This window comes from Bos grunniens, chromosome 10, assembly GCF_055505025.1.
Source record: "Bos grunniens cultivar Pamir isolate PY7600 chromosome 10, Bosgru_T2T1.0, whole genome shotgun sequence".
NCBI classification, from domain to species: domain Eukaryota; kingdom Metazoa; phylum Chordata; class Mammalia; order Artiodactyla; family Bovidae; genus Bos; species Bos grunniens.
Window position 1 is genome coordinate 58,589,258 of NC_141174.1, and position 18,965 is coordinate 58,608,222.

Here is an 18,965-nt window from a genome sequence, read left to right on the forward strand (position 1 = left end):
TGCAGGTAGCAGTTTTCAAGAGGACGGTCAGGTTAGGCCTCACAGAGAAGGTAAAATGTAGGGACTTTCCTGGTGATCCAGTGGCTAGGACTCTATGCTTCCAATGTAGGGGCCCTGGGTTTGATCCCTGGTCAGGGAACTAGATCACACACACCCCAGCCAAGAATTCGCATGCCACAACTAAAGATCCTGAGTACCACAACTAAGACCTGGTGTAGCCAAATAAATAAATATGAGGGGAAAAAAAAAGAAGGTAAAATATAGAGACCTAAGAAGGTAAGGGAGTTAGCCACATGAATACACAGGGTTAAGACAGTTCCAGACAGAGTACTCAGTGAAAGTGAGGGATAAGGAAGGTTTATATAATTTTAACTAGTTGAAAAATCAAAATAAGAATATTTCATGACACATGGCAATTATATGAAATTCAAATTTTGTGTCCCGAAATAGAGTGGTATTGGAACATAGTCACAACCGTGTGCTCACTGGCTGCTCTGGTGCTAAAGGGTAGAGTTGAATGCTGGTGACAGGGACCGCATGGCTCATGAAGCCTGGAGTATCTGTGAGAGTTTGCATGGTTTCAGAAATGCAGAGGTGGCAATTTCAACATTATTATCAGTCCAACTCGCTATCAAGTAAAACAACAAATCAGAGATACAGGTTACTCTTTGAAGGTTATTTTCATGACTTGCAACATTTTTTAAAAAGTCTTAGCAGATTTACTAGACCTCTTTGTTCAAATTATTCTTCCAAAAACAACGAACAGAACAAATTGATAACACTTCTACAGAAATCTCTATTGTCTAGAAAGACAAGTTTGATATTCCAATGAATGCTATTAGTTTAATGCCCCATTAAATCAGACCTTTTTAAAAACAAATTGCAAATACAGAGAGTCTTTCTTCTTCCTTGGAGATAGAACATCTTCATTCCTTTTTTTTTTTTTTTTGAAGGTCAGGCTCTGGAATTTCATGATTTAGCATTAAAAGCAAAAAGCAGGCCAATGAAGCTCAATTTTAATGGTAGAAATGGAATAGGAATTAATAGGAATTTCCTTAGCCATCTAGGGAGCATGAAGTATCCACCCTCCATATTTGATGCTCAGGAGAAAAGCTTGCCTGGCAATGAAAACAACGCAAAGAAAACAGAACGAAGAGGTGGAGAAAGACAATTCCTGAAAATGTCTTACTTTTCATATATGTGAGCCCATATATTCCTTTGGGTCCTTGAGCCAGGTAGGGTTGGGGTTTTTTCACTTACAAATGAAATAGTCCTAACATGAGGACAGATACCAGAGAGAGGGTTGAAAGAAACAGTCCAGAGTTGGTGGGACTCAGCATGGGATGAAAAGGGGATGGCTTAAAGGTGACCTCAGGAATGTCACACATCAGAGATTTTAAAAATAGTGGTTGCAGTCATAGAAACAGGAGTACTGGGAGAAATGAACCAGTTGAGGAACATGAAGAATCAAGTTTGGGACCTGCTGAGTTTGAGGTGATGGTTGATGGAAATGTGAAGGAAACCAGAATATGTCACCACAAAATAGGTATGCTTCTTTGACATAAAACTTACTTTGAGCTGAAGGTAATTGAGAAGCAGCAAACCCAGAAAAAGTTCCCTCCCTTTTTTGCCTAAAGGCAGGATATAAAATAGAACTGGACATGGAACAACAGACTGGTTCCAAATCAGGAAAGAAGTACATCAAGGCTGTATATTGTCACCTTGCTTATTTAACTTATAATGCAGAGTACATTATGCAAAATGCTGGGCTGGATGAAGCACAAGCTTGAATCAAGATTGCTGGGAGAAATATCAATAACCTCAGATATGCAGATGACACCACCCTTATGGCAGAAAGAGAAGAACTAAAGAGCCTCTTGATGAAGGTGAAAGAGGAGAGTGAAAAAGTTGGCTTAAAGCTCAACATCCAGAAAACTAAGATCATGGCATCTGGTCCCAGCACTTCATGGCAAATAGATTGGGAAAGAATGGAAACAGTGACAGACTTTATTTTTTTCCCCCAAATCACTGCAAATGATGACTGCAGCCATGAAATTAAAAGATGCTTGCTCCTTAGAAGAAAAGCTATGACCAACATGCTGCTGCTACTGCTGCTAAGTCACTTCAGTCGTGTCCGATTCTGTGTGACCCCATAGACGGCAGCCACCAGGCTCCCCCATCCCTGGGATTCTCCAGGCAAGAACACTGGAGTGGGTTGCCATTTCCTTCTCCAAAGCAGGAAAGTGAAAAGTGAAAGTGAAGTCGCTCAGTCGTGTCCAACTCTTAGCGACCCCATGGACTGCAGCCTACCAGGCTCCTCCATCCATGGGGTACTGGATGTGGGGTAGACAGCATATTAAAAAGCAGAAACATTACTCTGCCATAGTCAAAGCTATGGTTTTTCCAGTAGTCATGTATGGATATGAGAATTGGACTATAAAGAAAGCTGAATGCTGACGAATTGATGCTTCTGAACTGTGGTATTGGAAAAGACTCTTGAGAGTCCCTTGGACTTCAAGGAGATCAAACCAGCCAATCCTAAAGGAAATCAGTCCTGAATATTCATTGGAAGGACTGATGTTGAAGCTGAAACTCCAATCCTTTGTCCACCTGATGCAAAGAACTGATTCAGTGGAAAAGACCTTGATGCTGGGAAAGATTGAAGGCAGGAGGAGAAGGAGACAACAAAGGATGAGATGGTTAGATGGCATCACCAACTAAACGGACACGAGTTTAAGCAAGCTCTGGGAGTTGGTGATGAGCAGGGAAGCCTGGCATGCATCCATGGGGTTGCAAAGAGTCGGGCATGACTGAGAGACTGAACTGAACTGACTGAGGATATAAATTCTCCTTTTACTCAAGATGGATTCTCATCAGCTCAGAGATACAACAGAGAAACCTGCAAACAAACCTCATTCCCTTATTTTCCTCCCATATATTTACCTTCCCTCAGTTTGGAAGACTAAAAATGCTGTCTTATCATTTCTCTACAAATATATTGTTCTCTGTTGAAGGTACTCTATAATCTGGAATTCTAAACCACCATTTTGAATTACTTTTGGTTTAGGCTCTCCTATGTGTGCTGCATGTATTAATACCTGACTTGGTTTTCTCTAGTTCATCTGTTTTGTTGTGGTTGTTACTGTTGTTACAGGGGTCTCAGCCAAGAACTCACAGGGTAGAGGGAAAATTATGATGATTCCTTGCCTACACCTGTGAACACTCCTGAGATTCTGGAATGAGCCTGAGTGAGTGGGCCTGGCAGAAATGTCAGCTGAGGAGCCATCAATGTAAAGCTGTAATTGAACCATGAGGATGGGCTCCCTGAGAAACCATGGAAAGAAAAGAGGGCTGGTGACTGCATCTTAGGAAAACTTGGGGGAGTGACTTTCATGAGAAAAGTGGTTGGCAGGAGAAGGAAAATCAGGAATGTCACTGTCCAAAAGGCAGAGAAGAGAAGATTTGGAAAGAGGCAGAGTTGGAAGCAGGGCAACGGAGATCAACATTTGAGTGATAGAATTTTGATGAAGCTTCCCCTAAATATTATAAAAGAGTCAATTCTGAACGCTTGAAACCAGGTAAGTAATGAATATGGCAGAGCTTATGATCTCATATATTAACATACAGATTTAATAATTCACTTTAGGGACTTCCCTGGTACTCCCAGTGAAGGGGACCCGGGTTCAATCCCTGGTCAGGGAGCTAGATCCCACATGCCCCAGCTAAGAATTCATATGCGGCAACTAAAGATCCTGCATACTGCAACCAAGAGGATCCTGAGCGCTGCAATTAGACCTGAAGCAGTCAAATAAATAATATTAAATAAATAAATAACTTGCCAAATCTCCTGTGGATACTCTTCCCTCTTTCCTCTTCTCAACACCCCAGTGGGCCCTCAGGTACATTTGCTAACTCTCTGAACCACCCACAAAAGCTTAGTTATTTCCTGATTTTCAAATATTTAATTATTATTACTTTATTGAGGTGTATTTGAATTACAATATTATATAAGCTTTAGATGTACAACATAGTGATTACAGTTTTTAAAGATTATATTCCATTTATAGTTATTATTTAATATAGGCTATATTCCTTGTGCTGTACAATATATCCTTGTAGTGTATTTATTTTATACATAGTAGCTTGTACTATTTAAGCCCTTACACCTATCTTCCATCTTCCCTCTCCCCACTGGTAACTACTGGTTGTTCTCAATGACTCTGCTTGTGTTTTGTTATATCACTAGTTTTTTTATTTTTTAGGTTCCACATCTAAGTGATATCATCCAATATTTGTCCTTTTCCATCTGACTTATTTCACAAAGCATATGTGTATGTGCTCAGTTGCTAAGTCGTGGTTGACTCTTTGAGACCCCATGGACTGTAGCCCTTGAGGCTCCTCTTCCCAGGAATACTGGAGTGGGTTTGCCATTTCCTCCTCCAGGGGATTTTCCTGACCCAGGGATAGAATCCATGTCTCCTGCATTGCCAGGCAGAATTGTTACCACTGAGCCACCTGGGAAACCCTTCAGTAAGCATGGTACTGGCTAAATCCTCCTTTTTTTTTTTTTTTCAGATTTCTACAAACTAGGCTTTCCTCAGGATGCTAGGAGTTGGACAGGGACTGCTACTACAGGAATCCCTATAGTGTTGGGAAGTCAGGTTTCTCAAAGGTCCTTTGATCGTCTTGTAAAGGGCATTGTCCTACTGAGTGAGCTCCAAATGCAGGCTTCATGCTGGGGCCAGACTTCCCAGGGTTCCTCCCTGTGAACCACAGCACTGGAGCAGAGCCTGCAAGCTGGAAAGAAGGGACGGGATGAGGAACTCCTCCAGATCTGCCCGAATCCCACACTGGCTCTCATCTCACACTGTCCTCTCATGAGGACATTTTAAGTAAAATTCTATTTTGATTCAGGAACACAAGATTCTCTGCCTTCTACCTCAAAGTCTCACAGAACTATCCTGTGCTCCAATGACATGTAAACCTCAGATACCTCACAGAGGGTCAATCCAAGAGGAAGTGAGACCTGGGTGAGGGTGGCAGCCAGTCATCCATTTGTTCATTCATTCAGCAGATATTTACCAAGGCATCTGTTCTGTACCAGTTAGATACTTGGGATATAGAGATGATGAAGACAGATCTGATCTTCATCCTCATGGAATTTACAGCCCAACAGGGAGACAGAAAACAGCAACAAGGCAAAGGAGACAGAGATGAGCAGAAAGGGATCTGATTTAGACAAGGGGGCGAGGAGAGACTTCTTGAAGGAGGTGACCTTTGGGCTGAGTTATAAAATATGAGCTATTACTGGATGTCCAAATGAGAAAAAAAAAAAAAAAAGGCAGAGAAAGTAGCATGAGCAGCAGGAAGGCCATGATACCATGGAACTGAAGGTAGGCCATGGTGGGAAAAGGGGATGAGCAAGGTGGGTGGGTGGGTGTTAAGTGGGGAGGGGACAATGATAGGGAAAGGGCAGGTGACAAAGATTCTCTTCTCAGAAAAACTAGAGTCACGTTCCTCTGAGCCCCCTCCTTGACTAGGTCTTAAGCGTGGTCTCTAAAGACATAAACAAACATGTTTTCTAATAGCTCAAGGCCACATATCCCTAAGATAACCCTAGCCTCCACTTAAAGTACCTACCTGAGAAAACTCAAGGTTGTCAGGAAATTTGCTGTTGGTTCTGGTCATCGCCTGAGGACAGGGCCTTCGTCTCTCAATCTCTATTGGATGGTAAAATTGTAACGTCCATAGTGGTTGGCCAGCAGACACTGCTAGCCTAGTTGCACTGATACTCACTCCCGTTTGTAATCTTGCACTTCCCTGATTGTATTAAGCTCCCGTTTGCCTCCTCTCCCTACTCCCTCATTCTCCCTTTAAAAGACCCATGCATCTCTACCAATCCAGGTTGAGTTCTGTTCATGATGGACTCTTTCCTGTTGGAAAATGTGTAACTGATTAAAATCTGTCCTTACCACTTTAGCTAGCATCTGACTTTATTTATGACACAGGTCAGGGGTGCCCTGAAGGCCAAGAAGTCTAGGTTTTATTCTAAGTGCAGAAGAAAGCTATTAAATGGTGGCAAGGGTGGGGAGGAGTTGTGACTTGGGCTTTATGATCCTCCTGGCTACTGGGTGGCAAACAGAATGCAGTTGGCAGCGGACATGGGTTTGATCCCTAGTCAGGGAACTAGGATCCCACATACCATGCGAGCATGCTGTCACTTCAGTCCTGTCCGACTCTTTGCAACCTATGGACTACAGCCCCCTGGGCCCTCTGTCCAAGGGATTCTCCAGGCAAGAATACTGGAGAGGGTTGCCATGCCCTCCTCCAGGGAATCTTCCCTACCTAAGAATCGAACCCACATCTCTTAAGTCTCCTGCATTGGCAGGTGGGTTCTTTACCGCTAGCACCACTTGGGAAGCTTTCTCACATACCATGCAGCACAGCCAATATATTTGAAAAAAAAAAAAAGAAGGAAAAGAAAAATAGTAAGAAACTGGGAAGGCAATTAGGAGTGTGTTGCAGTAGTTAGGGAGCAGAGGGAATGTCAGAGCAGGCTGCCAGATATACTATCATGTATAGGAGAGGGGGTTAACTGTTGCAAATTACTCTTTTCCCTCTATTCAGCCATCATTATTAAGGATGGGGAGTCTCATCTTGTACACTATTTACTCTTATACCTCCTGTTTATTACTCAGCTTTTCTGAAAGAGCTGGAGAACCATTTGGGTAATTTTTCCATTATAGCAAAATAAATTCTAAAGAGCAAAAGCACATTAGAAAGAAAGGGAGAAATATAGCCACTATCAGTCAAGACATATTCCTCAGCTCTTCCACTGTGACTCTTACTTCAAACAGATCTATTTTCCAGTGAGATGCAGGCCCCAATTTCTCTCCTCGGCTCAGGAGAACCACTAGCTTTTTGTTTTACAAAGGTCCCTAGAAAATATGGCACATGTGCTACTATCTTGGATTTTAATAATGAAGAGGAAAAATATTTTTCATACTCATCTGCACTTGAACTCTTTGTTTCTCTTTACTTTTCCCATATTTGCTGTGTCATTCTTACTTAGCTTTGGCAAATGAGAGCAGTGGCAGCAGCCTCCAGGGGAATTTCGTGTTCGGTACCTGACACGCCATCCTGGGTACAGGTGTTTTCAGCCCAGGGCAGCTTGCTTTCTCCTGCTTCCCTCTCCAGCTGTCATCACCCTGTCTCCCCAGTGGTGGTGCCGGAACCTGTGACCTGACCTCAGTGGTTCCACTAATGACTGTGTAGGAATAAATAATTCAGATAGTTAATGAGGGTTTGAGTTATTTCCCCCAGTGAGCCAATTTTCTGGCAGCCTGAGGCTTCAGAGTTCAGCATAGTATGTGTCTTTAAAGATGCTGCCTTTTCTTCACTCTTTCCTCACAGTCTGGAAGTATTCGGAATTTGTTTTTTTAAAGTCCAGATCTGCTTCTGACAATGGGCCTCTTTGACCCATTGCTCATGGGATATGAAATAGGTCCCAGCCTGTCTGACCCAGGCATTCCTGGAGAAAGTGAAATAAAACAGTCTGCATTTGTGAACCGAACTTCTGCTTGGACCTCCTTTCCTCTTGTGGTAGGTGGTAGAAGCTGAATCACAATGAACTTACAATGGAATGAGTCTGTTGACGCAATCTGTTTTGACCTCGTTTCCCAGGGATTTGCCTGTGTTGCAGGTGGGACATTCTAAAACGCCAAGGAGTGGGTGGTGGATCAGTGTCCTCAATGAGCCCGTCCTTGTAACCCCAGGATGGTCTCATTTCTGTCCAGTCTGATTATTGTTCTCATTTCTGTCCATCTCTGCAAAAGTCACTGCTGGCTCCCTCATGTCCAAGCTAGGCTTCTAGGTCCTCTTTGCTGTGCTGCCCTCAGTTCTTTGGTAATATCTCACTGCTCCTGTACCATCTAAGCGACAGAATTCTATTTGCAAGGCCTTTGGGACCCAGGGGGCTGCAGGGCTGATCCTCTGCTGTGGCCTGTTTCACTGAATAACTCAGCCTCATCTGCCTACATCAGCCTACAAATTGGTGGCCCACACGTGGCCCTCAGATGTGTTTTGTTTCATGTGTACTAATAAAAAATTAAAATTAGAGCCAACACTTAGAAATCAGAAGCTTTCATGCATTTCAGATCCTCCTTCCATTCGTTCCTGTCTCCTTGCCTTCTCTGAACCCACAAATAGACCTTTAAAGAGCCATTCCCTGCAATATACCTCAAGCTACCTCTTCAAGCTTACCTTTTTCAGTTCTGTTTTACACTTGACACTGTGTGGAGCTAGAGACTTGACACTGCTTGAACCCCAGTGCTTCTTAAACCGTTTGTGGTAAAGGACCAATTCAACAAATTTCCAATTGATTGCAATAGTAAAATATAGGAGTCCGGTTCAACATGGTAGAGTAAAAAAGAATTTGCATTCATCTCCTCCTGCAAGAGCACCAAAGTCACAATGAGCTGTTGAGTGACCATTAACAGGAGGATGCTGCTGCTGCTGCTAAGTCGCTTCAGTCGTGTCCGACTCTGTGTGACCCCATAGACGGCAGCCCACCAGGCTCCCCCATCCCTGGGATTCTCCAGGCAAGAACACTGGAGTGGGTTGCCATTTCCTTCTCCAGTGCATAAAAGTGAAAAGTGAAAGTGAAGTCGCTCAGTCATGTCCGACTCTTAGCGACCCCACGGACTGCAGCCCACCAGGATCCTCCATTCATGGGATTTTCCAGGCAAGAGTACTGGAGTGGGGTGCCATTGCCTTCTCCACGGAGGATGCTGGAACCTACCAAAAAAAGATACCCCATGTCCAAAGACAAGAAGCTGCAGCAAGACAGTAGGAGGGGCACAATCGTGATAAAATCAAATTTCATACCCACTGGGTGGGTGACTCATAGACTGGAGAACAATACCAAAGAAGTTCTTGCACTGTTGTGAAGGTTTGGAACCCCGAATCAGGCTTCACCAGTCTGGGGAGCTGACAAAGGGACTGGGGATCCCCAGGGAATCTGACCTAAGCCCAGCAGGATTTGATCACAAGACTTATACAGGAATGGGGGAAACAGAGACTCCAGTCTTGGAGGGCACAAACAAAACCTTGCAGGCACCAAGATTCAGAGGAAAGGAGCAGTGACTCCAAGGAAACTGAACCAAAACTACATGCTAGTGTTGGAGGGTCTCCTGTGGAGGCCTGGGTCCGCAGAGGCTCGCCACAGGCATGGGGGCACTGGCAGCAGCTGTCTGGGAAGGTTCCCTTTAGCATAAACCCTCTTGGAGGTCACTATTAACCTGACCATAGAGCCAACGGCTGGGTCGCCTCAGGTCAAAAAACTACCAGGAAGGGAGTGCAACCCCACCCATCAGCAGATAATTGTATTAAAACTTTACTGAATAGCTTCCTTTAATTTCTTGGGCTCCAAAATCACTGCAGATGGTGACTGCAGCCATGAAATTAAAAGATGCTTGCTCCTTGGAAGAAAAGTTATGACTAACCTAGACAGCATATTAAAAAGCAGAGACATTGCTTTGCCAATAAAGTTCCATCTATCAAAGCTATGGTTTTTCCAGTAGTCATGTATGGATGTGAGAGTTGGACCATAAGGAAAGCTGAGTGCTGAAGAACTGATGCTTTTGAACTGTGGTGTTGGAGAAGACTCTTGAGAGTCCCTTGGACTGCAAGGAGATCCAACCAGTTAATCCTAAAGGAAATCAGTACTGAATATTCATTGGAAGGATTGATGCTAAAACTGAAACTCCAATCCTTTGGCCACCTGATGTGAAGAACTGACTCACTGGAAAAGACCCTGATGCTGAGAAAGATTGAAGGTGGGAGGAGAAGGGGACAACAGAGGATAAGATGGTTAGATGGCATCACCGACTCAATGGACGTGAGTTAGAGTAAGCTCTGGGAGTTGGTGATGGACAGGGAAGCCTGATGTGCTGAAGTCCATGCGGTTGCAAAGAGTAGGACACAACTGAGCGACTGAACTGAACCTAACTGAGTAGCTTCCTGGGCTTCCCTGAAAGCTTAGTTGGTAAAGAATCTACCTGCAATGCAGGAGACCCTGGTTTGATTCCTGGGTGGGGAAGATCCACTGAAGAAGCGATAGGCTACCCTCTAGCTGGTGGCTCAGCTGGTAAAGAATCCACTTGCAATGTGGGGTCCCTGGGTTGGGAAGATTCCCTGGAGAAGGGATAGGCTATCCACTCCAGTAGTCTGGCCTGGAAAATTCCATGGACTATATAGTCCATGGGGTCGCAGAGTTGGACACAACTGAGCAACTTTCACTTTCACATAACTTTTTACTGAGTAAGGCCCTGCTTACCAGAGCAAGACCCAGTTTTTCCCACCACCAGTCCCTTCTCTAAGAAAGCTTACACTAGCCTCCTCCATCAGAGGGCGGAGAGAAGAAGCAGGAAGAACCACAATCCCACAGCAACTAAAACAAAAACACATTACAGAAATTTAATCAGGATGAAAAAGCAGAACATTATGTCACAACGAAAGGAGAGATAACACCCCAGAAAAACAACTAAATGAAGTGGAGATAGGCAACCTTCCAGAAAAAGAATTCAGAATAACAATAGTTATCATATCCTGAATATGATTCAGGATCTTGGAAAAAGAATGCAGGCAAAGACTGAGAAGATGCAAGAAATGTTTACCAAAGACCTAGAAGAACTAAAGAACAAACAAACAGAGATGAATAATACACTAGAAGGAATCCACAGCAGAATAACTGAGGCAGAAGCATGGATAAATGACCTGAAGGACAGAATGGTGGCAATCACTGCCACAGAACATAGGAAAAAGAATGAAAAGAAATGAAGACAGTGTAAGAGATCTCTGGGACAACATTAAACACATGAACATTTGCGTTATAGGGGTCCCAGAAGGAGAAGAGAGAGAGAAAGGATCTGAGAAAATATATGAAGAGATAATAGTTGAATCCTAACATGGGAAAGGAGATAATCAACCAAGCCCCAGAAGCACAGAGAGTCCCAGGCAGGATGAACCCAAGGAGGAACATACTGAGATACATAGTAATCAAACTGACAAAATTAAAGACAGAGATAAACTATTAAAAGCAACAAGGGGAAAATGGCAAATAATATACAAGGGAACTCCCATTAGGCTATCAGCTGATTTCTCAACAGAAACTCCACAAGCCAGAAGGGAATGGCAAGACATATTTAAAGTGATGATGGGAAAAACCTACAATGAAGAATATTCTACCCAGCAAGACTCTCCTTCAGATTTGATGAAGAAATCAAAAGCTGACAGACAAGCAAAAGTTAGGAGAATTCAGCACCACCAAACCAGCTTTATAACAAATGCTAAAGGAAGTTCTCTAGGCAGAAAACGAGAAGGAACCCCAAAACAATTAAGGAAACAGTAATAGGATCACACATGTTGAGGTACCTTAAGTGTAAATGGATTAAATGCACCAACCAAAAGACAGACTGGCTGAGCTGATGAAAACATGTGCGTGTATGCACTTCCACTGACCACATCACTCTGCTTGACCCCCCAAATTGAATGTAATTATTTTATATTGTTAGGTTAATCATGTTCCCATTATGGCTTGCAATTGTAATCACCTTTTATTTTTTGTCTGGCTATTGATTGTGAAAACTGACAAACATCTTTTACTACTGTGATTATGTAACTATTACTTAATATCATTGTACCATGATTGGTCAACAGAAAAATTATAGAATTCTATATCACCGAATCTAGCATTTAATAGAAAAGCCTATAATCACTTTTTAAAATCCATATGCACATCAGAATTATCTTGGAATTTTCTGAAAAATACAAATGCCCAGGTATTATTATTATTATTTTTTTTTTGCCAGAGCTCCAGATACGTTTCTAATGAGCAACCGTGTTTAAAAACAACTGGACTTATGAGGATATTTTACTTTTATCTAGTTTGTTTCACTTTTCTATTTCATATTCAGTGCTCCCATTTCATTTAGTTTATGTTTTCCTATTTCTCCATCTCTTTTTTTTAAATGTTCTTTCTCAAGCCTTATCAAGCATAGTGGAAAAACTTTTGTAAACATAAATATAAATAATATGTATAATATATGTATTTTAGAAAACTTATGAATTTTTGCCTACCTAAAAAATTTGACATTTTGATTCCACTTGTTTGACTTAGTATGAATAGAATGCTAGATTTCTAATTAAAAATTAGATATGCAACAAGCAATAAAGGTTTACTGTATAGCATAGGGAACTACAGTCAATATCTTATAATAACTTAACTTATAATGGAAAATAATTTCAAAAATAACATGTGTGTATACATATAACGTATGTGTGTTACGTATAATAACATGTGTGTATATGTGTAACGTGTGTATATGAATCACACGCACAAAAAAGGATTCTACTTTTTGAAATTTAGCAATGTTTATCTTTTTGCCAGTTTTTAAACATGTTCTATGGACATCTAATAACAGTGTGTAAGATACAAAATTTTAAAGATATTTGTGTGGGATATGATTAATATAAATTAATTAAATATAAAGCTATTATATTTAAATTATTAATGACATAATTCAAGATGATCCTAATTCTTATTTTTTCTGCACTTGATAAAATATTCTCAGAGAAATGTTAATGTCTCACTATGATTATTTTTTCTTTTCCCTTGTATTTTTTCTGATTTTTGTTTTATGTATCTTTGTTCTTTTATTGTTACAGTGTCTAATGGTATATGATGTCTATCTTCTTTGTGAACTGTACCTTTTATCATTGAAAATATTCATCTTTGTTTCATTTAAAAAAAGAAATGGTAATTATGTGATATTACAGACGTGTTAGCTAATGCTATGGTGACAATCACATTGCGACATGTAAATGTGTCAAATCAACTTGTTGGACATCTTCAGTTCAGTTCAGTCGCTCAGTCGTGTCCGACTCCCTGCGACCCCATGAATTGCAGCACGCCAGGCCTCCCTGTCCATCACCAACTCCCGGAGTTCACTCAAACTCATGTCCATTGAGTTGGTGATGCCATCCAGCCATCTCATCCTCTGTCGTCCCCTTCTCCTCCTGCCCCCAATCCCTCCCAGCATCAGAGTCTTTTCCAATGAGTCAACTCTTCGCATGAGGTGGCCAAAGTACTGGAGTTTCAGCTTTAGCATCATTCCTTCCAAAGAACACCCAGGAATGATCTCCTTTGGGATGAACTGGTTGGATCTCCTTGCAGTCCAAGGGACTCTCAAGAGTCTTCTCCAACACCACAGTTCAAAAGCATCAATTCTTCGGCGCTCAGCCTTCCTCACAGTCCAACTTTCACATCCATACGTGACTACTGGGAAAACCATAGCCTTGACTAGACGGACCTTTGTTGGCAAAGTAATGTCTCTTCTTAACTTATATAAAGTACCCTGCCATTTATATCTCAATAAAAAATTACACCTAAAACACAGTAAAATGTAAAAAACTTTAACACTAAACAAAAAATGAAATAAAAGGACATACACAAAAACAAGTTCATTTTTTAAAAATTATTAGTTTGAACAGAAAAATTACTTCCTTATACTACTATACAATTTTTAAAAGCTTTTGCTCAGTTCTCTACTTAACTCATCGTGGGTCAGTAACAATTACAAGCATGGCAGAACAATTCCCAGACTTCTCTGCTTCTGTGCCTTTGCTGATGCTGTTTATCTACCTGGAAAGCTGTGCCCATCGCTGTCCATCCTCCCTGCCTCCCCTGGCCCTCATGACCATGCTCATCTTCTCAAGACCTTCTGATCTTTCAAGGTCCTTTCAAATGCCACCTCTGCTAGGAGGCATCTTTCCTGCTCTTTGAGCCTCTGCGGAACACAGATCAACTGCCAGCCTTTGGACACTGCATTATGGTCATGGTATACTGGAATCATTATACCCTTACCAGATATTCCACTGCCTGAGCTCGAGGACTTTCTTTCCCATGGTATTAACACAGAGCCTTGTATCAAGTAGGCTCTCAACACACACTTGCTGATTTGATACTTCAGTTAAAAAAAAAAAACCAACAATCAAATATGCCATTTGGTTGCTCACAGAATGTTAGTGGCAGAAGCGGGAACAAAATTCAGGGCTTTGGGCTCTTAAGTTCATTCTCATGAATTTGCACAAACATAGCCTGAAAATGTGAGATTTCTATCATAGAGCATCACAGAAATCTGATTAAGAAAACACAGGTCTATTTATTATTGCCAATTGAAATTTGACAGTCTATTTTCCCAAATTTGAACTAAGGCTCAGGCACCTAGAGGAAGCAGAAGAAAAGGCCCTGGAATTAGAATCCACGTGTTCTTTGACCTTGGTTCTCTTTCACCCAAGATTTGGTCATTCCTCGTTCTCTTTCCAGCTTTAAAAGAGGTGGCAGGGGTGGTGGAGGGTGGAGGAAGGACTCCAGAGGTCTGAGACCCAAAAGCAGTGTTACTAAGGGGGCTGCTGGCAAGGGTCACCCAGCCTCAGAGAGACTCTTCCTGGAAAAGAAAACCCTGGAGGCCAGAACAATGAAGGAACTGGGCCACTTGGGAGGGATACTGAAGACATGGAAAATCCTGCCTACCCTTTCAGGGCCTCCCTGAAGTTATGGGAGGTCAGACTGTGTATGTTTTTTGAGGGTTTGGGTATGTTTTCAAAATCAAGGAACATCAAGCCATGTAAAAATTGTAGTATTACATATTAAATGCCTAATACATAGCAAATTAACACTTTTCACAAACACACACACACATAGATAAGAAGACTGCAGATCTAGCCTCATGTAGAAATAAAGCTAAAAGTCTGTATGTAAGGCTGTGAGTGTGAGGCCTGGGATGGGGGTTGAGGCTGGGGGTAGGAAGACCCACTTCTGATGATTTATGGCTGATGGGGCTCCTTTCTGCCCCCAGAGATTTCAGATATTATCTCCTAGTCTATCTTGGGAACCACTTTCAGCTGTTTTCTCTATTCAAACACTCCCTAACGGTCTTATTCATTCTTATAGTTCTAATTGCCATGTTTGCTGACTCTCAGATCTGTACCCTTGGTCGAGCCTCTGTCTTGAAACCCAGATCCTTGTAGCCAATCTCTGTACCCAGTGCCCACTGGACATTTCAAACTATGTATCCTCTTGATACTTCAAGCTCAATGTTCCCCAAAATAAAGCCCACTCTTCTGTCTCCTTTGCCGTTCCCCACTCTTTGATTGTGTGCTCCAGATCAAGCTGGCTGTGAAGAGGCCCAGCATATGTAGTTCTTCCAGGCCGAAACTCCCTCTAACATTTCCCTCCCAGTTCCCTCTGCCCAGTTTCCATCTACTCAGCTATAAGATGGCATTTCTTTTATTCCAGGAAGCTGCCACCAAATCCTTAGACCAGGCTGCGCCCCTGGCTGCACACTTTCATCCAACCTTGATCTGCTCTTCAGTTTATTACCATCTTGTCTATGTTCGTACTCGGTCATGTCCATCTCTCTGTGATCCTATGGACTGTAGCCCATCAGGCTTCTCTGTCCATGGGGTTTTCCAGGCCAGAATACTGGAGTGAGTTGCCATTTCCTCCTCCATGGGATCTTCCCAACCCAGGGATGGAACCCATGGCTCCTATATCAGCAGCACATTCTTTATCCACACCATGGTCAGGATTTAATTAATTGTGGACTTTTTCTTCTAATGACTGCACCTACTGCTAGCAGAAACCCCCCTGTCTGATTGCAGGGCTCCTTTCTACCTTGTTTACTGCTCTGTCCCCAGGGTCTGGTATATGGTACCTGGCATACTATAGGCACTTAATAAAATACGTGTGGACTGACTGTATGAATCCTGTTGCTCCATTACTTAAAATCCTTCAAGCTGGCAGGCTTCAAGATAAAGGCCTGTATGTCCCACATGGGATCTGGGGCCCACAATCTGAAGCCTGTCTACATTTCTTCCCACCCTCATTCTATCAGTCCAGTATAATAAGAGTTCAAGTTTTAGCATCAGATGGCCTGGGTTCAAATCACAGCTGTGCCACTTACTAGTCATTTTCCTTGGGAAATTACTAATAGTTTTACTACCAATATTTTTTTTTTTTTACTTACTGATTATTTTCCTTGGGAAAACTGGTGAAGCTTTTGGTGCCTCATGCTTCTCATCTATTAAATGGGAATAATAACAGTACTTACCTGGTAGGCTTGTGAATACTAAAGTTAATTTTACTGGACTTCCCTGGTGGTACAGTAGATAAGAATTCACCTGCCAATGCAGGGGACATAGGTTCAATCACTGGTCTGGGGAGATTTCACACGCCAAGGAGTAACTAGGCCAGTGTGCCTGCCACAAGTACTGAAGCCTGCATACTACAGAGCCCGAGATCTGCAACTACTGAGCCCACAGGCTGTGCCTGGACCCCATGTTCTGCAACAAGAAAAGCCACTGCAATGAGCAGTCTGCACGCTGCAACTAGAGAGTGGCCCCCATTTCCCGCAGCTAGAGAAAGCCTGTGAGGAGCAGCGAAAACCCAGCACAACCAAAAATAAATGAGTAATAAAAATTAAAGTAAAGTTAACTTTACTTATTCATCAACATTACATATAGGATACATGTATACATATGTGTATATGAATTTATATGTATCAACATATGTTGTACATATTTGCACATACATGCATGATATGTGCATGTGTTAATGATATTTATTAATTAATTTGCACATGTATATGTATATATGAATTGATTTACAAAAATTCTGTGTGTGTGCACGTGCAAAGTGCTTACACCAGTGCCTGGCACATGCTATGCTCCTTTCCTATCACACCCTCCCACACTCAGTGCTTAAATCAGACTGAGTCAGTTTTGGTCCCGCAGTGCACCATGACTTCTCCGTCTCTTTGTATTTGCTCCCCTCTTGGCCTGGAATAGCCTCATACCCTCCTGCCCTCATGACCCAGGTCAGGTCACCACCTTTGGGGTGCCTTGGGTCACCCTCTCTCCATCTGGTGGTATGCAACTTCCCTCAGCCCATCAATGGCTCATCAAGGACTCCATGTAACTCCTTTCTTATCTTCTGCCATCAATGACGGTGAGCTCCCTGAGGGCAGGGTTTGTGTTTCATTGCTTTGTATCCTGCGTCGAGCACAGTGTCCTGGCTCCAGCAGTGCTCTAGAAATATTTGCTGAACAAATGCAAACAATCAAAATGATTTATAGACACGGCTTGTGTATACATATGTACATGTGGGCCAACGACCCCTGTGGAGGGCCTGGGTGGTCCACAGGAGAGGAAGGAGGGCCATGGTATGAAGGGAGAAGCTCCTCTATTTCTGAGGGTAAGGGTTGGGTGGAAGGGACAGTGCTAACAGAGGAGTGTGTCCACCTTTCCATGTCAGTGTCCCCTGGTGCTATTGGTAGTGGTAAAGAACCCACTTGCCAATGCAGGAGATGTAAGAGATGTGGGGTCAATTCCTGGGTTGGGAAGATTCCCTGGGGGAGGAAATGGCAAACGACTCCAGTATTCTTGCCTGAAAAATTCCATGGACAGAGGAGCTTGGTGGGCTATGGTCCATAGGGTCGCAGAACTAGACACAGTTGAAGCAACTTAGCACACTCACACGTCGTGGGCACATTTTGCAGTTATGGCTGCAATGTTCTACATATTGCAGTGGTTGTAGCTTTGCTACTAATTCGACTGTGATCTTGGAAAACAACTTCTCAAAAATTCAGTTCTCTTATCTATAAAGGAGACCCAATCAGCTGGCTTGGGGTGAAATTAGCTGCATTCCCTTCTACTTTGCTTCCCTAGTAGCTCAGCTAGTAAGGAATCCACCCACAATGCAGGAGAATCTGATTTGATTCCTGGGTGGGGAAGATCTGCTGGAGAAGGGATAGGCTACCCATTCCAGTATTCTTGGGCTTCCCTGGTGGCTCAGCTGGTATGTGGGAGACCTGGGTTTGATCCCTGGGTTGGGAAGATCCCCTGGAGAAGGAAATGGCTACCCACTCCAGTATTCTGGTCTAGAGAATTCCATAGACTATACAGTCCATGGGGTCACAAAGAGCTGGACACGACTGAGTGACTTTCACTTCACTTCTACTGCATAAGTCACTGCTTTTAACTGTGTCTGTTCTGATTGTGCAATGTCCATGCCTTTCTATTTGTTAATTTTTGAACATTCACCCTGACCCCTAACTACATAATAAGTATAAATGTAAGGTCATTTCCTTTTTATGTTCTATTTATTAAACATTAGTTATTTGCATACCACGTTCCGGTTTATCCTGTATTCACATTTTACCTATACTACTTTTTGGCTAAGTATTTTTATATAAATTGACTTGCTTTTTTGTTTATATCCATTTTAGTCTTGTTCTAAAACACAATATTTTTTAAAACCATGGATTTTTTAGGCAAATGGTACTTTTTAAATACACATGAAAATATATACACAACTGTTATAGTATTCCGGAGAAGGCAATGGCACCCCACTCCAGTACTGTTGCCTGGAAAATCCATGGACGGAGGAGCCTGGTTGGCTGCAGTCCATGGGGTCGCTGAGGGTCGGACACGACTGAGCGACTTCACTTTCACTTTTCACTTTCATGCATTGGAGAAGGAAATGGCAACCCACTCCAGTGTTCTTGCCTGGAGAATCCCAGGGACGGGGAGCCTGGTGAGCTGCCGTCTATGGGGTCACACAGAGTCGCACACGACTGAAGCGACTTTTTCACCTGTCCACCATCCTTTTGGGTACAGGTATGCACACTACTCTTTGGGGATCTCATAGACCAGTGGTTCTCAAAGAGTGATCCCTGGACCAGCGACACCAACATCTCCTGGGGACTTGCTAGAAATGTACATTCTCCAGCCCCACCCTGGATGTAATGAGTCTGAATCTATGAGAGTGAGGCCAGCAAGCTGCGTTTCGACAAGCCCTCCAGGTGACACTCTCAAGACTGGGAACAGCTGTTGGAGACCTTTCT